The sequence below is a fragment of the Alligator mississippiensis genome, chromosome 7 (assembly GCF_030867095.1).
Source record: "Alligator mississippiensis isolate rAllMis1 chromosome 7, rAllMis1, whole genome shotgun sequence".
NCBI classification, from domain to species: Eukaryota; Metazoa; Chordata; order Crocodylia; family Alligatoridae; genus Alligator; species Alligator mississippiensis.
The window spans coordinates 71706679-71725141 of record NC_081830.1 but is presented as its reverse complement, the minus strand read 5'-3'; the positions used below and the strand labels follow the sequence as shown (position 1 = coordinate 71725141).

The window sequence follows — 18463 nt, the reverse complement described above, 5'->3', positions numbered from 1 at the left end:
ACCATTGATGGGTTGTAAGTACTGAAACCCACCTCTTGCCACCAATTGGTGGAGAGGGGTGGGGGCACATGATAGGCAGCCCTCTCAGTCAATCCATGATGAGGGGTGGGGGTGGCAGCCATCTTGGCTGCTAGCCTTCCTGTGTACTGGCAGCCCCCCTCCCCCTTCTCCTGCCCCTCTCAGCAGAAAAAAGAACGTGGTACTGAAAGAGAATGCCTCTACTTGAGGCACATTTGCAAAATACTTTTCCTTTTTAGCTAACAGAAATTAGCCCAGTGGTTCTCAGTCATGGTCAACATGGGTACCGTGACAAAGGTGCTGCCACTGTGGAAAACTATCCTGCATGCACGGCTACAGCACACACTCACACTTGCTTTGGGATGTCTGAAAAGTCTGATAAGTACACAAGAGTTTGGGTTTGGGCTGCTACTCTTCCCGTTCTGGCCCATGTCACTCTCTTTCCAGAAACAGAGGTAAGCAAATGTTCCATCCAGGCGCCTCTTTCTGGGAAGAGCATGGAGCCAGCAATCTTGTCTGCTTGGGGAGGGTGCCTTGACTCTGAAAAGTTTGAGAACCCCTGGACTAATCTATTGTATTTTTAAAAAGCTGTATTGGTCCCACTTTAAAAGTTTTTCTCTGTTAGAAATCTTCCTTTGTGTAAAGAGGAGGACTGAACGATATCCCTTTAGTTAATGTGGGAAAAAAGTGATTGAAATAAAGGATTGAAATTTTAGGAGTCCTCAGTGTACACAACAGATGAATAATTTATACATGTTCAAGTGAACCAATTTCTCCTCTACAGATTTATGATTATAACAGTAAAAGGTATGAGGTTCCAATATTGTTAAATATCCCTAACAGTTCTAGAAGTACAGCTGTGAGTCGATTCTATGAAGCATCAGTTCGAAATGAACCATTCCGGATCCAGGTTTGATGCAAAAGCACAGGGACTGTTATGTCAGCATTTTTTTGACTCTCCAAATATTTAGTTTTCAAATTTTTGATTGTCCTAAACCATCTTAGTATCTACTGTGCTGAGTGGCTCTTATGATTCACTGACTCTTATATACCACCCCCAAACTGGAAGGAATCAGTCAGATGAGAATCTCTCTTCTTGGAGTCTGCTCAGCCACTGCCTGGATTATGAGAATTGTTTTCTGAACAGCCTGTAGAATAGTTGTTAATGGACTAATTTATATAAAACTAGCTTTACAGAGAACACCCTACCTCCCTCACAGTTGGCCAAATGTTTTCCCAATTTTCACATAACTGGTCCTTGAAATTTTTCCCACTGCAGTAAAATGGCGTGACAATATTTTATTTTTTCTCTATCATTCCCTATTCAGTTAGGTGAATTAATTTACAGTTTACACCCATCTTTTGCATGGGCATTTTCCTTTATAATTAATTTTCTTCAAAAATCGTATTGCTTGATTTTTCTTTTTCTTTTTGGTGTTGTGGGTGTGATTGTAAGATGATTTGTTTCCTTGTGACTAGACATTGGCTCTGATTGATTGACTTTCTGTTTTATTTCCTTTTTTTCAGTGGCCAGGGTTTGCCGCTGTGGGGTGTTTTATGTCTCTGTTATTTTGGAGCCTATTGGGCTATATATATAAATTCAGTAATCCCCATGTCTTGTAAAATAGTCCTGTACTGCACTGTAATGTTCAAGGTAAGGTACAAATGGTTCTGGCACTTGGAGTCAAAATTGCTTTTGCCAGGAAAAATATAATAGATATTGTATGTCTTTCTATATAAATATATGATTAGATCATTCATATTCATCCTTAGATTTGGTTTGATCAATCTGGAGCACTTGGGAAATGGTGAAATATTGTTCTAGGCAATATTTATATCAACCCAAGTTTTTCATGAACCTTCCTAAACTGCCTGGGCAGTTCATACCTCTCAAAGCTGTTATTCTAGGCTCTTGAGCTATGTACAGACATTCAGAGGCATTAAGGGGAGGTTAAATCAATTAAAAATATCAGGTGTCAGGATTGGGGGGGGGGGATAAAGGGGCGTTGGGTATCCAGCAGGGTGGAGGGGATCGGGGCCCCACTGGGGGATGGGGGGGGATACATGACCTGCGAGTCAGGTGGGGGGGCAGGCATGACCTACAAGGGGAAGGGGAGGGGAGGGCAGTCACAACCCATGAGTGGGGTGGGTCCTCCCCTCCAGTGAATCTGCACCCCCATCCCTCCCACTCCTTTCCCCATTGCGACTTACTTGCTCAGTTCTAGCAGCAGTGAATACTGATATTAAGTGGTTGCACATGAAGTAGCTTGTGGGATGGGAGTTAAGAAAGCTGGCTGGCTGGTGGGGGAAGCAATGGATTGGGGGGGGGGAACAGTCTAGTGTGGGGAAAAGGTGTGTGTGAAAAGAGCAGCCTTGGGGCTGGGGCCAGTGGCTAGATTTTCCCCACCCTGGGGCTACACAGGGGAAGTTCCATGCACCAGTTTGACCTAAATCAAATAAGTCTGATACTACATAGATCCAGGTTCATTTTAAACTGGGTCCTGAAATGTTTAGAGCAGTTTCTATGCATGGAACTTCTGCACAGTTACAGGTTTCGACTGATTGCTGGTCACCGGGAATGAGTCTCTAAGTGTAAGGTCAGCACCAGGACAAACTAAATTTAAATTGGGTGTCCATTTTGAACCCAATTTAACCTCCCCAAATGAAAGTTGTGTTAGATAGGTGCTGAGACAGTATGTGGGCATGCGTGCTGCGACACAGAAAATTTAACTCCCTTCTTATAATTTTCTTTCCATTCTTCACTGATGATGGAGTGATTTCTTTTTGCTATTTCAGTTGGGATTCTCAGGTACCTGGTTTCACTTCTAGTGACATGTTCATTCAGATTTCTACTCACCTCCCATCACTGTATATATATGGATTTGGTAAAACTGAACACACTATGTTTCAGCCTGATATGAAGTGGAAAACCTGGGAAATGTACACAAGACTAACTGCCTGGTGTAAGTAGTCTTTGATTTCAGTTTTGATTGCTCTTGAAGCTGCTGCTCTTTATCTTTGATTTACATACATGTGGGGCTTCCCAGCTTGATCTTCTATGAAGATAGATAATACTTTTCAAAATCTTAAATTTTCCAAAGAATAAATTCTGCCTTGGATAATAGCCAATATATGTATATAGACTATAGGCCAGATACTGAGATGTGACTAAGCTATTCTCAGAAAGTGACACCCTGTCTGTTTTCCTGATTTAGGTGAATGAATCAGGCAGGAAGGCACAGCATAAAGATCTCCCTTATTTTACAGCACTTTATATCTCAGTCCTGGGCTACCTCTTGTAAATATTGATAAATTCCAGCTTCTGTGAAACTGCATTCCCAATACTCAACACACCTTTCTTCACAAGCAGTTTCTACATGTATATAAAAACATAAGACACAGCATTGTCTGATACGTCTCTTATTTCAAAACACCAGCTATAATGATGGGATAAAAATCATGTTTTATGCTAAGTAGTTCTTGGATTTCTGGAAAAGAAGTATGTAGATAAAAAGGCAGAGACAAATGTTTTTACTATTCATTTTAACCTTATAGTGGCTGCATCTACATGTGCTATTTACACAGAGCAATAAACTCCAGTGCATATCACACTGGAGTTTATTGCTCCAGGAACCGTAGCACGTTGAGCCAGGTCAGAGCAGCCCCAGCTGGCAGGGGGCCCAAGGGGGACAGCCTGCCAGCCCAGGGCTGCTCCAACTGGGCTCAATGTGCTGCAGGGGGGCTGGCTAGAGCATGAGGGTGCTCCAGTGTTGTGCTAGCCAGGAGGCAACCACCACACTGTAGCACTCTCATGCCCCAGCCAGCCCATTAGTGTCTACATGTGTGTTACTGTGCACTAAAGAATGCTTCCATGTGATAGTACTTGTGTTTACAAGCACTAAGCTACAGTAGTGTTAATTAATTTCCTGAGGCCTAATAGGACTGCATGTGTAAACATTGAGACTTTACTGCAGAGCTAATTAAGCAGCTCCACAGTAAATGTTTTATGTAGATGTGCCCACTGGCTGCAAACCTCATAACATCATATACAAAATAACATAACTATACATAAATATGCCATAACACTGATTTACCTGAAAATACTATTTTATCAAACAGTGATGTGGGGTTTCAAGAAATGTAGAGAAGACATAAGTAAATTATTGTGCAGGCAACCATTCCATGGTTTAGGAAAGTGACTATTTGTATTATACAATGCAACTTCTGAAATATATAACTATCTGATGTATATATATGTGTGTGAGGAATAGGCAGGGGGTGATTTCCTGTATCTATATAGCTATATAGATGTATCTAGATATATATATGGGAAATCACCCCCTGCCTGTTCCTCACACACACACACACACACACACATATATATATATACACACACACACACACACACACACACACATTGAGATGTGACTAAGCTGTTCTCAGAAAGTGACACCGTCTGTTTTCCTGATTTAGGTGAATGAATCAGGCAGGAAGGCACAGCATAAAGATCTCCCTTATTTTACAGCACTTCATATCTCAGTCCTGGGCTACTTCTTGGGCCTCTTTAATGTTCAGAAGACCAGATTCAAAGGCAACTGAAGTCAAAATAGTCTTTGGACACAAAATTAGGCCCATAGTCCATGGGAATTTGTACTGTGAAAAATATTTATAATACAAAATAAGTTTATGGCCATCTCTAAATCAATTTAATTCTGAGAACAGACCCAGATCTTGAGGCTAAGGTAGTTCATAGCAAGTGTGGTTTTTGATATTATGGAGCATCAAATTCTTTAAAAGATTTTAGACAGCTATTTAGTTTTGGAATATAGTTGATATCTCACATACATATATTTGGGAATATGCAGTAGTACAATTCCTTTTTTTCCCCACTTGAGTGCTCTCTCACACATTGAGTTCATCCTGCTATTGAAAATCATCTTTGGCTGAGAAATTTAAGTATTTACCTCAGTGTGATTTGAAACTGCATTTACTGTCTTTGCCCAAATACAAGATGACTGTGAAAGTAAGATTTCCGCCCTCCCTCCCATACTTATGTTCTACAGATGGAAAATTTATAAATGTATTATAATTTTCTGTGTATGTAATCTATTTCTTGAGGGATCATCTTGAATTCACCCCCCCCTCCCACTGCAGGTGGCAGGGGACGGAGTGATGTCGGGGGCAATAATGAGGCAGGTAGTGGGGAACAGGCAGCGGGGGAGGCAGTAGAGAGGCACATAGTAGAGCAGGCAGTGGGGGACAGTGGGCCAGGCAATGAGAGGGGTAGAGAGTGAGAGAGCTTGACTCCTGATGCCTGTCCTCCATAATTAACCTCTGCCCTGCCTTGTGCCTGCCCCCCGTTGCCTCAGGTCCTGGCTTCCTTCTTCCCTCCTCCACACTGGTTTGGTGCCCCACAGCCTTAGGTCCCCACTCCCCACTTCCTCCCATCTCTTCCCTCCAAAGTCTCTCCCCCCTACTCCCTGCCTATCCCCCCTGCCCCTGCCTTATCTTTTCTCTATGCTGTCCGGCTTCATCCCTGCTGCAGCCTGGGGCACTGAGCCATAACTCCATCTCAGTCCTGTAATAGCGGCACAGAGCCAGCACTGCTGCTACAGGGCTGGACTGGAGTATGTGCTCCATGTTCCAGGCTGTAGCAAGGACAAAGCCTGCTAGTGTGGAGCAAAAGTAAGGAGGCATGGGACAGAGGGGGAGACAAAGGTGGGCAGGAAGTATCTACAGCTGCTGCCCCAGGTCCAGCTCTAACCCCAGGCTAGAGCTGGAGATGCAGTATCTGCCTACCCCTGTACTGCCTTCTGCTCAAGTATAAGGTGTGAGGGGCTTTTTTTCCTTATTAACTGACTAAATATAGTATGTACATGATGATGGTTAAGAGTCATTGGGAGGAAAAGTAAGAGATTCAGGAATGACTTAAAATTTGGATCATCATGCCTGCATCACTCTATCACTCTTATACTACCACAATAATTTACTTCAACCTTATAATTTTATTGTAAGTAGAAAATATGTGACTATTTATTACATTTTAAAATTCTCTTTGTTTTGCAGTACAAAGTGAATTCTTATGGTTTCTACCCCTTCTTCATGGCCTTGGAAAATGATGGAAATGCTTATGGAATTCTTTTACTTAACAGTAATGCAATGGGTAAAAAAACCTCTCACCTTTTATTTTCTAACAGTGTTTACATAACAATAATGTTCACTTTTTCATAAGAGTAGTTTTATCTGATTACTCATTTCCTGTTCTAGATTTTTTCCTGTTCTAGATACCAGCCACCTCCTGCTCTGACATATTGCACAATTGTAGGAATTGTGGACTTTTACGTGGTTTTGGGCCCCACTCCAGAGTTTGTTGTTCAAGAATACACTGTGGTTGGATTGATACAATGTCACAAGCTATAGATTATTTTTTCTTGTATGTTTTTATTGCCCAATTTCAAAACTCTGTTTTTTCCTATTTTATTTTTAGTTGATAGGGTGACCACTCATGCCACCTTATTTGGCTTTGGGATTCTAGCTATGCCATTATGCATACAGAAATGAGTCTCTGATCTGTATATGGAAATCAAAGCAGCTCAGATTCCTTATGTATGCTTTTTGAACTTTTAATTTGTGGTATTGCTTGAAACCTTTCTTTTCAGACTACTCACTAAAAACAGAAAGAAACAGAAAGGAAACCATTGAATAATTAAGAATACTATATATACTTTAATATACACTTCTTTGTGTACTCCAAGAGCTAGGTTCAGCCTTCTAAAGGCACAGTCATCCTGTTCAATTGGATTGCCTACTATAAGTCCTCATTGAATTAATGAAGGTTTCCCTGCTTGACACTTCATTGATGATTTTGTGTAAATGATTTTATGCCAGGGTTGTCAACGGAAGAACATTTTTTTTCATTGACAAGCTGCAATTTTTTTAACAGACAACCAATCTTTATTTATTATATGTTTGGTGTTAAACCCCTAAATTTGAACCCAACCCTTGTCACTGCTATCTAGGGCCTGGTCCAAGGAATATGAGTACATGTATAGTATATAAAACATATATTAGTAAAAAAAAAAAAGTTATGTTGTCACTAAAAATTTTACAGATTGTCAGAAAAAAAAAATCTTGGGCTGCTAACCCTGCTTGACTATAGCAGTGGTTTTACACCATGTCACACCCCACACAGTCCCACCCTGCTAACCCCATTCTCCCATCCCCACACACACCACCTCTCCCTCTTCTGGCTCACAGTTCCCTTCCTGCAGCATTCCCCACTCCTTGTACCTTCAAGGAAAGCAGCTGCTAGAGACAAAGGATGGCCAGAAATGTAGTGGCAGCACATGGATGGGCAGGGGTAGGGAATGTCTTTGCAGGCTCCCTGGAATCCAAAGTTTGCTGAGCTCACAGAGTCACAAGAGCACTCTGCAGGGTGTATATCCCACTCAGATACCAGGTGAGTACTGCTATGTTCCCTCTATCATCAAGCTTATCATTGTTTAGTGTTTTTACAGACTGCCCCACTTTTTTTACAGACTTTACATAAGGGCATTTTCTCCTATTTTTTTACTTGGCTGTAAATTTACAGACAGTTGGCAGCCTTGTTCTGTGCCTCCCAAAAGACAGGGCTCTTACTTAGCTACCCATAATGGATTAGTGAGTAATTGAAAGGAACAGCAAATGAGGGAAAGAGAAAAAAACAACATGTATTTAATGTTAGCTTTGGAATGTTCAGGTGGTCTTTGAAGAATCAACTGCTATATTACTGCAGGCAATAAATTTGAAATGCATGTGAGCCCAATATAATGGTGCTTCACATTAATGGCACTTCTTCATTAGGATTCAGCTGACAGGGAATCATCTCTGCATGATACAAACTGATAATACCTTTATTTCTCAGGCACTGACTCACACATATGTATATTTTCCCAATGTGTATGTGTGTGTGTGTGTGTGTGTGTGTGTGTGTGTGTGTGTGTAGGAAAAATATACATGTGTGTGACTTGATTCAGATAGAAAATTTACTATCCACTACAGATTAATAAAGGCACAAATGGGACTTTATTTCTATCTGTCTATCCATCTATCTATGTTCAAAATGAATTTAATGGATGAAAGGTGTAATTGCAAATTGAACTTGGTTTTGGACTGTACAAATACATTCAGCAGATAGTTTTGCTAGATGATACAGCAGTTTCCTCTTACTTTTCAGAAAGTCAGCAGGTTTTTTTATTTACCTACTGTGGTATAAATAGGCACTTAAAAATAGTTGCTTATTTTCATGCATTGTTTTTGTGAACCACAGGATGTACAATACACGAATATTGATTATATGGAAAGTCCATTAGACTTCATGCTTAGTCCACACTTCTCTGGATTGCCAAAATTTGTTGACAAAATAAAAACAAAAGGAATGAGATTCATCATCATTATTCTGGTCAGTCTTCATGTCTTTCCCACCCTTCCCCTAACCTGTTCCTTAAACTCATAGATAATAGCAAAGCATATTTCACATAATGCTCTGATACATATGACTTCATTTCCATTTAAATACAAATTTATTTTTTTCTCTTCAATTTTTGGATCCAACCATTTCTTGCAATGAAACCAACTATCCAGCATTTGCAAAAGGATTAAAGGATGATGCCTTTATCAAGTGGCCGGATAACAGTGATATTGTATGGGGAAATGTATTGTTTTTAGACAATTTATGTCATTAGGTCTTGCTTGACCTTGCATTTCCTTCTACGACCAGGTGACCTATCACCTGGACAAGGGAGAAGAGACTGATGTCATATATCTTGACTTCAATAAAGTCTTTGATCTGGTATCCCATGATCACCTCTTGGCAAAACTGGACAATAGTCGCCTTGGGTCCACCATGGTCCCCTGGCTGGGAAATTAGCTCCATGGTCAGACCCAGAGGGTTGTAATTGATGAAAGTCAATCATCATGGTGCCCTGTGACCAGTGAGGTCCCCCAAGGCTCTGTCTTTGGACCCATATTGTGCAACATCTTCATTAATGATGTGGACATTGGAGTCAGAAGTGGACTGGCCAAGTTCGCCGATGACACCAAACTTTGGGGCAGAGCATCCACACCAGAAGACAGGAGAGCAATCCAGGCTGACCTGGAGAGGCTCAGCAAATGGGCAGATGAGAATCTGATGGTGTTTAACACTGAGAAATGAAGGGCTTTCCACCTTGGGAGAAAAAACCTGCAGCATCCTTATAGGCTCGGCAGTGCTATGCTCGCTAGCACTACGGAAGAAAGATTTGGGGGTCATCATTGACCACAAGATGAACATGAGCCTGCAATGTGATGCTGTGGCTAGTAAAGTGACCAAAACACTGGCTTGCATCCATAGATGCTTCTCAAGCAAATCCCGGGACGTCATTCTCCCCTTGTAGTCGGCCTTGGTGAGGCCACAGCTGGAGTACTGCATCCAGCTTTGGGCTCCACAATTAAAAAAGGATGTGGAGAAGCTTGAGAGAGTCCAGAGAAGAGCCACACACATGATCAGAGGTCAGGAAAACAGACCTTACAACGACAGGTTGAGAGCCATGGGGCTCTTTAGCCTGGAAAAGCGCAGGCTCAGGGGTGATCTGATAGCCACCTATAAGTTTATTAGGGGTGACCACCAGTATCTGGGGGAACATTTGTTCACTAGAGCGCCCCAAGGGATGATGAGGTTGAACGGTTACAAACTACTGCAAGGCCAATTCAGGCTGGACAGAAGGAAGAATTTCTTTACTGTCCAAGCCCCCAAGGTCTGGAACAGCCTGCCTTCAGAGGTGGTTCAAGCACATACATTGAACACCTTCAAGAGTAAATTGGATGCTTATCTTGCTGGGATCCTATGCCCCAGCTGACTTCCTGTCCTTCGGGCAGGGGGCTGGACTCAATGATCTTCCAAGGTCCCTTCCAGCCCTAATGTCTATGAAATCACTGAGACCAGGCCTAAGTATAAATTCTGCATTGGGTGCGAGCTACATTAGATCAGGTGGGCATTTTGAACCATGGCTAAGTTGATCACAGGCTACAAGTGTCTACAAGGATAAGAGAGTTCTAATATTAGATAGTCCTTTAATAAAGTAGAAGAAGATGCAGTGAGATTTAATGGTTAGATCATTTCAGAAGTTCTTTGGCCTGCATTATGTGGGAATTTGGCTAAGAAAATTGCAGTAAGTTCCCTCTGGTATTAAAATCTAATACAGCCATACCAAAGCTAAGAGAATGTTATTTTATTTTATAAATTTAAAGAAATAAATTTAGATCTTGTGTTCAGTGGCCACATCTACACGAGATGCTGACCGCACAGTAAATCATTACTACTGTGCAGTAGCATTGCGTGACATGAAGTGTCATGCAGTGCTACTGCGCAGTAGTAATGAGCTACTGCACAGTCAGCATCACCTAAAAGCCATTTGGAGATGCTACTGCACTGTAATTCCAGTTACTGTACAATTATTTAATACTTGTATATGCAAGTACTAAATGAGTGCGCAGCACCAAAAAGGGAGGAAGGAGGACCCAGGAAACTATAGGCCCATTAGTCTTACCTTGATCCTGGGTAAGCTTTTTGAGAAAATTATCCTGGAGCATGTCTGCGAGGAACCAGCAGGGGAGATTATGCTTAGGGGCAACCAACACAGGTTCATTAGAGGTAGGTCCTGTCAGACCAGCCTGGTTGCCTTCTATGACCAGGTCACAAAATCCTTAGACACAGGGGTAGCAGTGGACGTAGACTTTCTGGACTTTAGGAAGGACTTCGACACTCTCTCACCCCATTTTTATTAAAAAAACTAGGAGACTGGCATTGACACCTATACAGTCAAATGGGTCGCTAACTGGCTGGAGGGCTGCACCCAGAGAGTGGTGGTGGATGGGTCTTATTCAACTTGGAGGGATGTGGGCAGTGGGGTCCCCCAGGGCTCAGTCCTGGGGCCTGCACTGTTCAACATCTTCATCAGTGATTTGGATGAGAGGGTAAAAAGCACCCTGGTCAAATTCGCAGACGACACTAAGATGTGGGGGGAAGTGGGCACACTAGGAGGGAGGAATAGGATGCAATCAGACCTAGACAGGTTACAGGGGTGGGTGGATGAAAACAGGATGGGTTTCAACAATGACAAGTGGAAGGTACTGTACCTGGGGAGGAAGAACCAGCAGCATACCTACCATTATTATTGATGCCAAAATGAACATGGGCCAACAGTGTGGGGACACGGTCAGAAAGGCCAACCGTACCTTGTCATGCATCCACAGATGTATCATGAACAGGTCCAAGGAGGTGATCCTCCCCCTCTATGCAACACTGGTCAGGCCGCAGTTAGACTACTGTGTCCAGTTCTGGGTGCTGCACTTCAGGAGGGATGTGGACAATATGAAGAGGGTCCAGAGGAGAGCCACCCGCATGATCAGGGGGCAGCAGGGCAGGCCCTACGAGGAGAGGCTAAAGGACCTGAACCTGTTCAGCCTTCACAAGAGAAGGTTGAGGGGGGATCTAATGGCCATTTAAAAACTAGTCGGGGGGACCAGCAGGCACTGTGGGAATCCCTGTTCCCCTGAGCACTACCAGGAGTGACTAGAAATAATGGTCACAAACTGGTAGAGTGTAGATTCAGGCTAGACATCAGGAGGCGCCACTTCACTGTCAGGGTGGCTAGGATCTGGAACCAGCTTCCAAGAGAAGTGGTGCTGGCTCCAACCCTGGGGGTCTTTAAGAAGAGGCTAGATAAACACCCTGCTGGGGTCATTTGACCACCGTACTCTTTCCTGCCATGGCAGGGGATCAGATTTGATGATCTACTCAGGTCCCTTCTGACCCTACCATCTATGAAACTATCTCTGAATGTTAAAGTGGTAAAGTCTATATTAGTGGCCAATGAATGCTAATATAGACACAAAGGTTTTGCTCTTAAGTCAATCCCTATTGCAAATCAAATAGGAATTATCTAAATTATGTCATATGTAGATGTTTCCAGTCCACAACAAAACTATAAAAGTAAAGTCCTCATGGGGTGTCTAATAATACCGAGGTTTAGTAATTGAATTTTTCTGCAGAAGACTCATAAGTAATCATGAGCATCATGAGTAAGCCCAGTTGGAACAAAATAGCTGAGTAATAAACCATCCTCTATATTGAATTTGATAGAAGTCCTTGTTAAATTATATTTGGTGCCACTGTGCCACCTTATATGGTTGTGTGATTTCCAGTTCCATCTACCTGTGACCCAAAATGTTCCCACTATGTCTGGTAGTAGCATATCTGACAAAAGAAAAGTGCCACTCTGGCTAGGAACTGCAGAGGCTGTAAAGTATTATAGAGCCTCCTCAGATCTGAATGAAAGACTATAACATCTAATCACCTCCCTGAGATCTGTGTGGCCTGAGCGGGTTTCAGAGGCTGAATCCCATGCTGTTTTGAATATGGATAATACATATAACTGTCCAAATGAGCAAAACCCCTTTCTTGTTCTCTCTCTGAGTTGTCTTATGTTGTGATAGTATTACTCTCTGATTTGTTTACTCCTTACTATTGGTTTTCTATGCATTGGTACCCCTGACCTGAAACCATGCACTTCTTCCTTTAACAATAATCTCCTAAAAAGAGATACTTATGTTCTAATAAATCCAAATCTTTGTAGTAGTAACAGTGCATGCAACAAATTTCTAATTTATTACATGAAAAAATGTTCCTAGTTTGATTTAATTTAAAAAAAGAATTTCATATTCTTATGATGATTTTTCCCCATTATAATAATAAATAAGTGAATATGGTTATATATCAGCCTTAGAGATGCTATTGCTGGAGAGGGTCATGTGGTTGAAAGGACACACATACTATTAAAGCAATGAGAAAAGGATATGAGTGGTAGAGAGATCAGAATAATCTTTTTCAAATGTGGTTGTCTTTGGGGTTACATGACAGAGTTTAAAAAATAATTTATGGTAAAAATAATGTAGCTGCTCTTCTTGGGCTGATTTTTTTTTTTAAGTTTTCTCTTTTTCTCACTAGGTCTGGCTAGGCTATCCTAATGTAACTGTTGATGACTCAATAACATGGGAAAATAATCAAACACACGTGGAGGTAAGCTTGTATGCCATTGGTATAATGATAATTTTTAATTTGCCACCAACACCAAGCAGCAAAGGTAGGTGAGCATCTCAGGCATTTCAGAAAGGTACAAAAATGAGTAATGTTGCCCTGAGGGGTCAGGCCAACACTCAGGATCTCAGTACTGCGCTGTTAGACAGGAGGGCATGGTGTACAATTGCATGTGCATACATAAAAAAATGAATTAAGCACATATACACTCACTAGGTGCATACACCCCCACTAGGCATACACACTCACACTAGTAACTCAGATACACAAACGTTCAAAATAACCAGTCTAGGTTCATGCACACCTATCACCAGTTTAAGCCCATACACGCTACACACACTAAATTTAGACAGAATCAGTTACCAACACCTGCACATCCAATACACATATGTGGATTACTAATTCATATACCACACACACAATGATATCTATATCTATATATAGATATATATATGTGTGTGTGTGTGTGTGTATTCACTAATTCACACACATACCACCCACCTACACATACACACAGGTGAGTTCCTAAGTTGGGTGTTGTGATGTGTATGTATGCATGTGATTCGTGTACTTGGGATACCTGGGGAAAGGTTAAGGTAAGAAAGTAAAAGTGTAGGGAGTGAAAGTTGCTGGGAGTGAAAGTCACTGGGACTGGGATTAGAACCAGTAGACTAGAGGGGCCTAGGCTGAAGAACTGAGTCTTGGGTTTACTTAAGGGAGACTGGGGCTGGAAACTGAGGTAGACAGCTGAGATACTGGAGGGTGGGGGCAGATAAGTGGTGGCAAGAAGGAGACAGCCAGGAAAGAAACTGAGGCAGAAACCTGGTAAAGGAAAAGGCAGCGGGGATAAGACAGTGGCAAAGGAACAGGGGGTTTGGAGGTAGAGAGGAGCTCAGGACAGGTTTTGGAGGTGGCTGTGAGCCAGAAGCAGGAGAGGGAGAAATGAGACAGAAGTTAGAGGGGCGAGGAGCAGAGATTGGAGCAGGGCCAAACCACAGTAAAGCAAAACCCAACTTAGGGGTCCAAATAACAGTTTTATTACACAGACAACACACTACACAGCCCCATGAAGTTATTGGTTCACACACACACACACACACGCATGCATGCACATGCACACGCATGCACACACACACATAGATACACACACACTCTTACTCACAATGGCAGCAGGAGCAAGAGACTCAGTGGAAGGGCTGGAGTCCAGGTAGGGAAGAGAAGCGAGTCCAAGTCTTTGGTTGAAGAGGGGGTGGGGGTGATAGCTACCTATCCAGGCTGGAAAGAGGTCCTTGTCCAGTAGGTGTGTCCAGAGGGGGGTTGCCAGCAGGGCCTCTGGGTAAATAGGTGGTGTGTCATGGTGCTGATCTAGTTGGAGAAGGCATCCCACTGGGTCTGTCTTCACTGCCCCTTTTTATAGGGGCAGACCTTATATGACCCTAGTGACAGGAGGCATGCCCAGGCAAGGGTCAGCCCCTGGTGTACTGAGCATGTGTGCTCCATGTAGGGATGTGCAGTTTCCGGTGTCTGTAATGGTGGGGTACAATGCAAGAGTTGCTGCTTCTGCAGGGTCTTTTGTCTTTCAAATGCTGGGTTCTTGTCTCTCTTCCTGGGTGAGGTCTGTGGTTCCTGGATGAATCAATGCGAGGTGATGGCCCAGTTGTTACAGGCCATTCAGTAGAGGCCTGCTACCATTGTATTTCAGTCATTCTCAATCACTTTCATTCATCCAGAAATCAATTTACATGGGAGGGGTATGTGACTCATACAGTTACGACGCAGGGGATGCCTGGGCAGAGGATACAAGATGGAGACTTGACATACAAAATGGAAACTTGACATTACTTTGGCTCACTTACAAACACAGGCCAAAACCATACAATAGCCATATGAAACAATAAACATCAATACAAAAATGATAATAATACAATATACAACAGTAAGAATCAATACAAACCTAATAATAATACAATATAAAACAGTGGCTATCCAAAACCAAAAACTTGCTACCAAAATAAAAATGTTAAAACTTATCCTAAGTCTGATCTCACTTATGCTTGTCTATAGGGAACATATAGGGAGAGAAAAAAAAAACCCAGAAATAATTGGGGAAGGGAAGGGAAGGGAAGGGAATGGATATCTATTACACACACACACACACACGCGCGCACGCACGCGTGTGTGTGTGTGTGTGTGTGTGTATTAAAAAAAGAAAAACTGGGGGTTTTTCTACAGTAACTTCTATACCAAAAACAGACACTGAAACCATCACAATCCTCAGTATTTTAAGATTAGCAGCCCTTCCAGATCTGATGGCAAGTTTTTTCATGAATGGTATCTGGGATGTATGTTGTGTCCATTGTCTGTTGTTCCTTTATGCTTCACTGGGTGGGGGTGAAGGGGTTGGGAAGGAGAACTGCTCTGCAAAGCTTCAGCACATTTGTAAAGTTCCATTTGTTGTTCAGAACTGAAGTTCTGTGTCTTGTCAGATCAGCTTGAAAGTTGTTCAGTATTTTATAAGAGCTGGTCATCCAACTTGTTTCTCATGGCCATGTCCTCACAGGCATGGATGTTTGTTTCCCCAGGAACAATTAGTAGAGCTGTGTGAAGCTTTGGTTGCTGGGTTGGAGGTGATTTGGCCTGATTTGGCGGCCAAATCTCCAAATCCAAATCAAATTGGGAGACCAATTAAAAGGTCTGAACCAATTTGAAGCCTCTGATTCAATTTGGAAAAAGACTTGGAAAAGAAACAGAGATTTGGGCAGTCTCCGATTACCATCACAGGGAGCTGGACCTGGGCTCCATGCCGGTAAGTAAAGGGTAGGGAGGAAGGGGGAGGGGACCATGTGGAGACCCCTGCCAGGCTCCATCCCCTGCCTGCTCCCCCAGACACTCTGAGCACCCCCAACCCTGCCCACTCTCCCAGCCCTATCAATGGCTGTCCCACCCAGCCCCACACTCACTGGCTGCTGCAGCAGCTGTCAAGGCCTCTGGGGACTCATGGCAGAGTCCCCCCATGCAGCACAAGGCAGTGGGGAGCAGTGGGGACCACCTTCCCCACCTGGCAGGAGCCGGTGAGTGTGGGGCTTCCTTTATTTTTAAGTGCTGGGATGCCTGGCCCAGGTGGGGCCGCCATTGATGGGACTGGGAGAGCAGGCAGGGGATGGGGCCTGTTCGGTTTGCAGATACAGCCAATTTGGCAGTGGCCAAGTCTCTGAATCAGATTCATCTGAATCAATTCAGGACAGGGATTTGAATCACCAAATCAAATCACTGTCCCCCAAATTTGCTGAATCCAAAGTGAATACTAGCTGCTTCACACAGGCCTAACAATTATCAGTGGGACACCTTGTGCTGCCAGTAGTTGTCCCCAGGGAACGCCTGTGCCACACAGCCTCTGGCATGTGACAAGTTACCAGGGTGGGGTAGGAGAGGCTGGGGCCAGCACGGAGCTGGCCTATCAGCCTTACCTGGGGCCTTGGGGCTGCAGCAGTGGCAACAATGCTGCACAGAGCCTGGCTGGCAGCTGGAGTGTGGCTCCGGCTGGACAGGCTTTGGTTTCACATGGTGCATACAACCCCTGCATGCAGCACTTCACTTTTTTTTGGCATGAGATATCCAGGGGTCAAAAAAACCCAAACAAACCTCTGCACTTATCCCTTGCAGCATGGAGAACACCTGAACATACTGCACAGCTTCGCTCATCTGAACATGGCCCATGGGGCTAACTCCGGACCCTGAATTTTCTGATTCCCTTTAATTCCCATTGACTTTACTAGGTGTTTGCAACAAACAGTTTCCTCCGTTATTTGAATCCTTGGGAAATGATTGTATATAGGTAGTAAATAATTAAGTCATGAATGAATTAAATGCTTAAATATCATATTACTAGCACACATAAGACACTAAAACTGAGACCAAAGGTTTCTGTAAAATATTGATTAGTTTGTAATCTGCTCTTGTTGTCTTTCACTGAAAACATCTTTCCTTCCTACTGACTTCAAGATTCTTGACTACTTACCTTTTTATTGGTCCCCTGATTCAATTTGGATTTGGAGATTCAGCCACCAAATCAGGCTGAATCTCCTCCAAATTCAATCAGCACCTGAAGCTTTGCACCGCCCTATTATGTATGTTTTTAGGATTCAAACATATGCCATTATATCACATTTTTATAGACTTCAGTTGTTCTAGGATTTAAAATTTTGAATGATTTTTTGAACACATCTCTGTCACGATAAATCAGCAAGAAACACCTTGCAAAATTGAATCATTGACAAATGATTGAAAGATCATTGACAAATATTTCTATTTTCTGTCCACTTAATCTAATCAACATATATGTGGCCCTGTTGCTGCAGTATTGGAGCACCTAACAGAAGTATGTAGGTTATATGCCTTTATAGTAGGAAATTTTAAATGTGAATGTTTATCTGAGTGGCTGCTCCCATATTACCTTGTAATACCAAAAAAAAAAAAAAAAAAAAAAATTAAAAAAAAATTAAAAAAAAATCCAAATGACAAAGGTAGCCATGCATAACTCCTTTTGCTTCTGATTGCTCTCAGAAAGTAAGCATGAAGATTTTCAGATAAATTCATTACAAGTGGATTACTGAAGGTCAAAATGTTGCTGTTTCATTAATACATTGCTGTTTGCCAACAGGCAGTCCTCATTCTTAATTACTGAGATATTTTACTATCATTACCTCATTAGCATCATTGTGGTTTTTGAATGTTCAGCTATTGTTTTTAGGTTGAGTCTTCTGTTACTTCAGTCCCTTGAGTTGAAGACTACACAAGGCTATCAAACAGTTTGCTATAATTATTGTCTCTGCAGGACAAGCTCCAGAACTAGATGAGGCTAGATGAGACAGTTAGTTTGTTTCAAAAATAGAATGGGCACACAATTTCTGTTGGCAATTAAATATTATATTCTTATATCAAACTGAAGCCATGCATGAGCTATTAAATGTTTCAAAATTCAGAGATGCAGTCATTCATATGTCTGTTTCTTCCTATAGCATCTGGTCAGTCGGCTTTACAAAGAGAAAATGAGCGAATGCATGGTATGCAATCAAAATACTGACACAAGCAAACCTGCATTCTGTCATATTGAAACCAGAGTTTGAGAAAAAAGGTTTCAGTCCATTACTTGGGATTCTGCAAACATGGGCCAGATCTAAAAAATAAAGGACTTAGAAATTTAAAGTGGGGCTCAAGTAGAATTTAGGCTTCCCATGCTTCTGTCCTGATAGCTTGGGTAAGCTATTGCTGAACTTCGAAGGCCCCAAGACTTCATGGCACTTCAACTTTTTACCTTAAAATTCTCCAGGC

At 42.4% G+C, this 18463-nt stretch overlaps 1 pseudogene; it reads left to right on the top strand.

Annotated features, from left to right (window-relative positions):
• Positions 1 to 18463, top strand: part of LOC102573898 (sucrase-isomaltase, intestinal-like) — a 124010-nt pseudogene that overhangs the window by 85059 nt on the left and 20488 nt on the right.